This window comes from Sinohyriopsis cumingii, chromosome 6 (assembly GCF_028554795.1).
Source record: "Sinohyriopsis cumingii isolate HCF-2022 chromosome 6, ASM2855479v2, whole genome shotgun sequence".
NCBI classification, from domain to species: Eukaryota; Metazoa; Mollusca; class Bivalvia; order Unionida; family Unionidae; genus Sinohyriopsis; species Sinohyriopsis cumingii.
In genome coordinates this window covers 16,749,475-16,758,375 of record NC_142966.1, presented here as the reverse complement: position 1 = coordinate 16,758,375, position 8,901 = coordinate 16,749,475, and the positions used below count along the sequence as shown (strand labels likewise).

The window sequence follows — 8,901 nt, the reverse complement described above, 5'->3', positions numbered from 1 at the left end:
ATACATCCTGACAATTCAGTCCTTCGATAGAACTCATCGCCTAATTATCAGTCCATCTTGCTAAAGGAACATTTCAGTCTGAACTTTCTTTTAAAATTTTCTCTTATTTCACGTTTAAAGAGAAGTACCGTAGATACCTTAGTGACAACCGTGCTAGCTTTGTCGTTAAAAATTATAAAATTAGTCTTACAATGTCTGATGGTTAAACAAAATTTTTCTTAGTACCGTTGTCGGCCATTTAAAGTGTTTGGTTGAACTTGTTCCACTTCTTTGTTCTTTGGTCTATTTTCCTTTACAAAAAGCTACACGTGACAACGTTTTAAAACATACAGGCTTAATTTTATGATAAAAGTCAAGATATTTATCTACTGTATATTGTTTATTATCTTGAATGATATTTCGTGTGAATTGTGAAAATTGTAAACAGGCGGAATGGAAAATATAATAGTTCGTTTAACTTTCGGGTACCTACTCAAAACATTATTATAATAAAATAAATGACGTGTATAACGCAGAATGCCAGTATGACAATTTGGATGTTTTATTGCGACACCGAGTTTCCAGAATGTAACTGGGATATAAAAAATAGCAACAAACAACACCAACAGGGGTAAAACGATGCATGGACTTGTTTAGATTACAAATCAAAGATGGAATAATCTGGGCAAAAATGAAACAGATCCAAACTTTATATAAAAGTCCGAAAGCAGATACTTAGTGGATGACAACAAGCTTGCTTTTGGGATTTGGAATGAAAAACTTTAAGTGAAAGTTAAATACATACATATTGATATAAATTATGGGTTTTAAAATGCGAAAACTAATGAGTAGTACTTTTACCAGAGGAGGTTAAATTAAATCCTACCAAAAACTGCATTGATCTGAAACAATTTAAATTTATCTTTAACATTTGATTTTACATTTCAAGATATCATACCCGGAGATACCTCAAGGGCAAGAATATACTACTTTTGATGTTAATATGCTGGTATTAATGAAATAGGAAAAGAAACGGACGTGACTGATTGTGGACGACGAAGTCATTAAACAGTGAAAAATAACAGTTTGGCTTTGTATGGCAGTCCTACTGGGTAAGGTATTCTCAATAAATTAATTAACAGGGCGGGCATTGACAAAAAGCATTAATTATTATGTTATCTGCAGGTGTGATACACAATCTCAAGAAGAAATATCAATTAGAGAGTCTATTCCCACAATATCAAGTATTACGATTATAGGGGTTTAACTACGCAACAGATAAGAAGCAAAACGAAGTTTCACAAAATTCAAATTATTAATTTATTATCCTAAAATGCAAAGTGAGATACTTCAAAGTGACTGACAGTATGTTGAATGAATTCCTATTTCGAAATTAGTTCTATCAATTCTATTTAGATCCGATGTATTCTGGTTACGTTCCAAAGGTAATCATAAAGATGAATGTGATGCACATATATGTAAACATTGCAGAATGTTACTCTTTTAAATCCAAACATCTTTAAGTGAATTCACGGTTAATCCAATATAATCCGGATAGTCTCTTATCTTATACAAATATCCAAATGTTCTTTGAATAAACTCACAATAATCCAGAATGTCTTTAATATAGGTATTCGAATATCCTTTAAAATGAATGTTCTAAACACGTTAATTCCAAAGAACGCGTGTAACTGAATTAATGAATACATTTTCTCCTCAGCAACTCCACAAGACCAGTAATACTTTAAGAATGGCGATATCCGCATCTATTTTTTTTATATAGAAAGATAATGCGTAATTGTCAGACAGCTTATACCAAGTCTTCAATGAATCATCGTTCATTTTGAATTGTCAACAAATCATCTGGCTAATCAAGAAACCGGTCCAGAACATCATTCAGAGGCCAATCATTACACACACACCCTTTCAGCGTCGCTCGTACAGTCTGAAGGAAAGGGGGAACCAGTACAGTTTGGTAGCAGTTCAGCTGCAGGAGTTGCTGGCAAAATGTCTAAACTGACTTCAGATTGTCGTATGGACTCCACTCCGGATTATCGTGTCAGACTTTATTCCCTTAGCCCTTCTCTCTTCCGAGGTAACCGACATGACTTGGAGGGCTAAACCGTCTTCTTTCATAGTCGTATACGTTGGGAAAGCATCTTCGGGTTCTTGTTCTGCCGTTGAGATTCGTGTTTGTGAGGTTACTGAGGTCAGTATGTAAACATACCCACTCGTCTCACTTCCTTTAGCCCATTATCTGACATGAAGCTTAAAATTTGTTTCTTCAAGAAAAAATATTGGCAAATTGTTACATTTTTTATTCGAGAAATCAATTTCAACTCGTTCTCACCACTGCTTGTTGCAAAACAAACGGTTCTAATAAATTGATTTTAGGTTTAGGCACCCAGTCCTGTAACGTTTAGGCCTACTCGTTCGCCATAAAATTTTCTCATTCAGGATTGCTTGCACACATTCACATTTGTAACCCGCTTGTATACAGTAAAGCCGTCTACCAACTTATAAACGTAACGTTAGCAACTGTTTTACTGCCTGTATATCAGTTACCTGTTTAGGATCGCCAGAGCCACAGTTCCGTATCTGTACAGAGAGTCATCGGTTTTTTCCATTTCAACAACACCGTTTGAAACGTGTTATGTATTTTTTAACTCATGGTATATGACTGTATCTATATTATGTGTAATATTTGTTCATGACTACATTGCAATAATTATATATTATCAAGTTATTAGACAGCTAACGTTTACACATGGGTATATAATTATGTTTTAAGATATTAAGAGTGTAGATTGCTTAGAATTTATAATATGTATTTACGTAGGTATTTACGGTCAGTACTACTACTACTACTACTACCAACAACAACAACAATGATGATGATCATACTACTACTACTACTAATAACAATAATAATAATAAACTGCTGACAACTTTGGAGTAATTTCTCATTGACTGGTGGGGTTTGGTAGGTTCTTAGAAGAATCAAGTCATTTCCGATTCGGCAAGCAAACCTGAATTTTCAGCCCTATTTTCGTGCAAGAATCTTAATATGTAACTCCGCTGCTTTTGTATGAAGCTGTATTACAATCGAACGAGGCTTCTCTGGAAGAAGTCATCACAGCGCTTACCCCTTGGTAGCCTTGTTCCACGTTCTCGCGCGGACTGCTTGAGTTGATTCACAGTTCGTGCTTCCATAGCAAGCAGCCATGATTCACCTGGAGAAAGTTTCTTTACAGGTAAATGTGGCTCATCTGGAGGAAGTTCCAAGAGTGTAAGCATGCCTGATTTTCTTGTACCTGTCGGTATCTTTATTTAGCGAGTTGCGCGGACTGTCTAAGTTGATTCATAGTCGGCATACCTTATTATAATGTAACAACAATGTGTAATTGCTTATTTACCTATAAACATTTGAATTGTATAAACAATACTCGGTTTGATTTTAGACGATATCGCCGGCTTTTACTTGACATCGTTGACCATTTCCTTGACAGAAGCTATGGCAAGTCTGCAAATAGACAAATCTACATGTGTTTTGTTCCAAGTGAACGGAAGAATGAGTTTGATACGGTATACGAATATGTCGAGCCGTCCTACACCGTATCAAACGTGTTATTTCCCCGGTCTCGGAACAAAGCACTTATGTGGTTTGGTACTTGTTACTTATTTCCCTGTTAGTTACACATTCTTTTCAATTTTTGTAATGTATACTTTAAAAAAATGAAATAGGCCTTTTGGGAAAGATATTGTGTAACCCTTTGAAAAATCCCCATGTGGCATACTTAATCGGGGCTACGCCTGGATATCTATTGTGCAGATGTGTCATCGTTCTTTCTGCGTTGCTTATCTGGTGATTTACTCTTTATCTCTCACTTGAAATTTGAATAAAACATATGAATTGATTTAAACGACAGTCATAGGCATGTGGTTTGTACTTAATTCTGTAATAGAACATAGGTTGTGGACCAGTAATTAAGTGACCCTTTTTTATACACCCTATTTACTGAACACAGACCTGTACTTCTAAGCAAATTTCATTGCAAATTTCACTGGATAACAGTAGCTAAGTACATTCAGTTTTGTACAGAAAGTTCATTAATTTATAGTCCTTTCAAACTCTCTATTATGTCTTTTCATTACAAGAAATTACTTGGGCATTGAACGTAAAGGTGACAATTTAAGCATATAGTTGTAACTACACTATCATTCTGTCTCTTTCTGAATCGCGGAATAGGATTTTAACAATCGTTTTGATATTTTTAGCAAGACAACTCCAAACATCAATGTTCTGTTTTCTTTTTTTGTCTTTACTTGAACAGTCGCAAGAGATTAAAATGGAAGGAAACACTCAATCCCCTGCATGGGCCACAGTGATGAAAAAGTCTCCGCAACATTGTACCACGACGTAATTCTCAATTTTCTCCATTGTCAAAACAGGTGCTGCTGTAGGTGATATGTCTAAGTTAAAATTGAAAATGATTGTCAGTTTTATTCTCAGATTTATTAAAGGAATTCTGTTTTCAGAAATATTAATGCACATATTGAAAGTTCCTCCACTTCAACTAGTTCATTATAAACCAACAAATATAAATACAAAGACTTTAAAGTCCGCGGGCCATAGGCTTGGAATTCTGAAGCTGAAATTGTTTTTGGGTGATTTTCATTTTTTTTAGATGGTTTACGTTGTGGAATGTCTATTTTCTGCATCACCAGTGCTGCATCTAGGAATGAGATCAACGGGTGCACGGTTCAAAATATCACATTCTCCAATTTCATAGAAATTTCTGTTTAAGGTAGTTGTGCCAAAAATTCAGCACATTGTGCCAATTAGCAAACTCATTTGAAAATCAAATGCTGTATCCTTAGTTATATATATGTAGCCTTATATATCTGTCTACATATGTGTTGTATGTGTTTGTGATTTTGGATTTTTAACGTATATTTAACAATGTTTTCAGTCATATCGCTACGATGTCCGCAGCTTGGCCGTTTATAGTGATGTCTTACAATGGGGTATCATGCAGCAGACATGTAGCATATTGTCCCACCCAGTCACATTAACCTGACACAAGGACCTAATACTAACCTCTTCATGCTAAGCGCCTAGTTAGTGAGTCTTTGGTATGACTCGGCCGGGGTTCGAACCCTGGACCTCCCGCATCCGAGGCGGACGCTCTAACCACTAGGCCACTAGAGCGGTTCTAACTCTGTGCTCAAACTATTAAGTGTGTTTGATTCATGGTAAGAACCATCCGGTGTCATTAATGTAACCAGGTAGGTACCAACTTAACCATCTAATTAAACAGGGGTAAATTTTGCTCCGAGCGTGGGGCATTTCTAAACATGTCTTGATTGTTGACATGATTCCCTAAGTATTTCTAGCTGTTCTGAATTTATTTTAAAGCTTTCAATACAAGATTCCGGGGGCAAAATACTTGGTCTCTCTCCCTCTCTGTCATGTTTGGTGTCACTTTGCACATCAGCTTAATCTGAGAATTCACTGTCACAAATTCTGTCCACAATATTGTTCTCAGAAACAATACAATATTTTTCTACAGCAGATACTGTGAAATGACCATAAACTGCTCAGCGCTATTTACGGTACTCCCCCATAATCCCCAGCGGCATGAGTATCAAATTGCAAATGCGCTAGAAACGCACAACGATATGTTTAGGGTTGTTTAATGCATATCTAAAGCATTTGATCGTGTTTGGCACAAAGAATGTTTGCTCAGACTTAGAGTATGGTGTAAGCAGAAACATGCTGGACTGGTTTTATGATTATTTATCATTAAGAAGGCAAAGGGTTCTTCGAAATTTTAATGCACCATGCATTAAATACATTAGAGCAGGCGTCTCCTAAAGATCAATATTTTGTCCACTACTTTTTCTTATTGATATTAATGATATTGAAGAAGATTTGTCTTGTGTCAACATAAATTCTATCGATTATCTCTGATGGGCGTTTGAGGATGTTGAACTCACATTCAAGACATTTTTCCAAAAGCATTACATATTCAAGCCGCTTTGGAAAATATACAAAATACAGCCATACTAATTTTAACAGGACTTAACAAAAGTGTAAAGTATGAGTTTTTAATCAGAGAATATGGTCAGCTACCTTAAAAAGAAGGATCGAAAATCAGTATCTACAAACTTTTCATTTTATACAATGGCTGAACATGTATCACCAGACTTTCAAATGCAATTATTCTATCAAACACTGCTCCTAATGAATGCCAGATGTATTCCTTTAAAGACACTTGATTTATCGAAGTACCCTTTTTGTCGTTTATAAGGAAGACGTAACTTTAATTGTTAAGTACCATTTTTTCGTTCACAGAGAATAGACAGTTTAATTACTGAAGTAACATTTTGTCATTTATAGGCAAGACATAAACTGTTGCTAAAATACCTAAAATATGAAGATTGCATCTCATTCCAAACACAATTAAATAAACACATGGAAGTGGCAGTCTACAAATCCATTGAAGAAGATAAACATCCATTACACATGCTTTACTGAGAAATAACTATTCCAAAGCTTCAGGGAGTGGCATATCAGAATGATATTGGTGTCAATCATTGTGCAATTGCTCGGAATCAAACGAAAGAGCATATCACTGTTTCTCTGAATGTTAACTATACAAAAATCTTCGAATCTTCGTGATGAGTAACCACGCCAAACTTAAGTTTGCTGCCTTAGACATGATTTTGTTTGGCGATGATACTCATTCTCGCATAATTAATAGTGAGTTTTAAACCAGTTTTAGCTTAATCTCAGACAGATACGCTAACCATTTTTGAGCCTATAGACTAACAATAGAGCTCAAGAAAGATAAAACCAAATGTGTTTTCCTTAACATCCTTGTCGTGGTTTCTGGTCTTGAACACAATTATTATTATTCTGAGAAAAATATTTTCTTGATCTTCCCTCCCAGGAGCATCATCTTCCTAATAAATATTCATATGTATGTACGTACGTACGTACGTATGTATGTATGTATGTATGTATGTATGTGATACATTCTCTTAGAGTGCCTCACCTATCATTATTCCTCTATTTCCTTGTACTTCACACACACACACACACACACACACACATATATATATATATATATATATATATATATATATATATATATATATATATATATATATATATATATATATATATATATATATATGCATACACACATAAATACATACATACATACATCAGCCAAGAGATAGAGAGGGAGAGAGAGAAAGAGACGACGTAAAGACAAAAGCAGTAATACTTCAATTTTTTTTTAATGCGGATGTCGGTGATACAGTCAATATGTTTCCTAATAAGTGTGCCTGGAAAATATGCACACTTGTTTTGATGTCATATTTTGCTTATACTTTCGTTTTCAAGATAGGCGTTAAAAGCACTCAATATGCTTTAGCTCAAATAATCTCAATATTTCTGTTTTAGTTGACAAGGAATAAATTCAATTAATCTGTTTATAATGATTCATTCAAGAAAAAATATAAGATACTCTCATGTTGTGCCAAGATTGTAAATTCTAGCTGAGATACTCTTTTCAAGACAAATAATTAGATAAGCATTCTGTTCATGCTTTGATGAAGAGAAGTGTAGTCATTGATTTAACACGATCACAAGTAATGATAATGACACTGAACAGACGAGTTGTGTGCTACACTCTCATAAGCTTCTATGGTATAATTTTCTCTTGACTTTATCGAGTGAATTAATATGAATTTTTCTAGACAAAGCATTTTGAACGAATGCAAAATGATTAGCCAGAATTTTTTATTTAAAATTTAGGTGATATTTCAATATAACTTTACGTCTGCGGCAAAATCTCTTGGAATGTAAGCTTTTCAACAACGTTAACATTGAACATAAAGTATTCATTGCAGGATCAACTGACTGATAACGTACGTCTTCAGACAGACTGTGACGCTTTTATCCCAGTTTGGCTCGACATTTACACGTTGTTTTCCAGATGTTACAGGAGCACACCAGTCCACCGCAGCACTGCACAAACTTGTATTTGGATGATGGCACACATATTCTCCCCCACTGTGCACAGGTGTCTCTGCGAAAAGATTAATATATAAGTGATACAGAATTTCCTAAAAAAATATATAAGTGAAAAAGGAAATGTAACACTAATACACAAAAACAATTATAGACATAAATAATCAACATTCACAGGTTTTGGGACGCATTACATGTAACAATACAAAATAGAAACAAAAAGCAACATCCAGAGGAGCAATTTTGAACATCAGGATACATGGATACGAAAATATGAGTTGCCGGTCACTTTCAATTTATCAAGTACTGTTAACTTACTTGTACATGGTTTGAAAACCAAATTTCATGAAATATGTACCATTACGCCTCCCCATGATTTGGTCCATCACATGCAATTAGTTTATGATAACCATCTTACCCAAGGTCATCGTCCGTAATGTTAATATTTAGACGAATGTTTGTAAGTAAATATTATACAATATATCAAAATATGCAGCAATGAAATCTACTTCATGTCGATGAACAGATCTAGGATTTACATATACAAAATATAATCTACTATCCGTTGATGATGTAAGCGAAGTAGCCAAATGTATCAGGTGAATCGGATACCGATATTGGGTCTGTTTTCAGCGAAATTTCCTCGGTTAATATTGGAACTAGGAAAAAAAAAGTATCTATAAAAAAGAATAAATTTTGAACACTAGATTAGTAAAATAAGTATATTCATTTCATCACAAGAAGTCAAATAAATATGGTAACAACTTTTTAAACCCATGTAAGAAGGATATTAATAAATACGGCATCATTGCAGGCCACGCTGTTCATACTCAGTGCTCTTCTAGACCTGCGACATTTACTTTATTCTACTTGTCACT

The 8,901-nt window shown here is 34.7% G+C and overlaps 1 long non-coding RNA gene across 1 annotated transcript in view; it reads right to left on the bottom strand.

Annotated features, from left to right (window-relative positions):
* Positions 1-7,271: 7,271 nt before the first annotated feature.
* Positions 7,272-8,901, bottom strand: part of LOC149796428 (uncharacterized) — a 68,504-nt gene continuing 66,874 nt past the window's right edge. The window contains exon 3 of the long non-coding RNA XR_016421432.1: positions 7,272-8,081. This is a non-coding gene — a long non-coding RNA (uncharacterized LOC149796428). The remainder of the gene's footprint in view (positions 8,082-8,901) is intronic.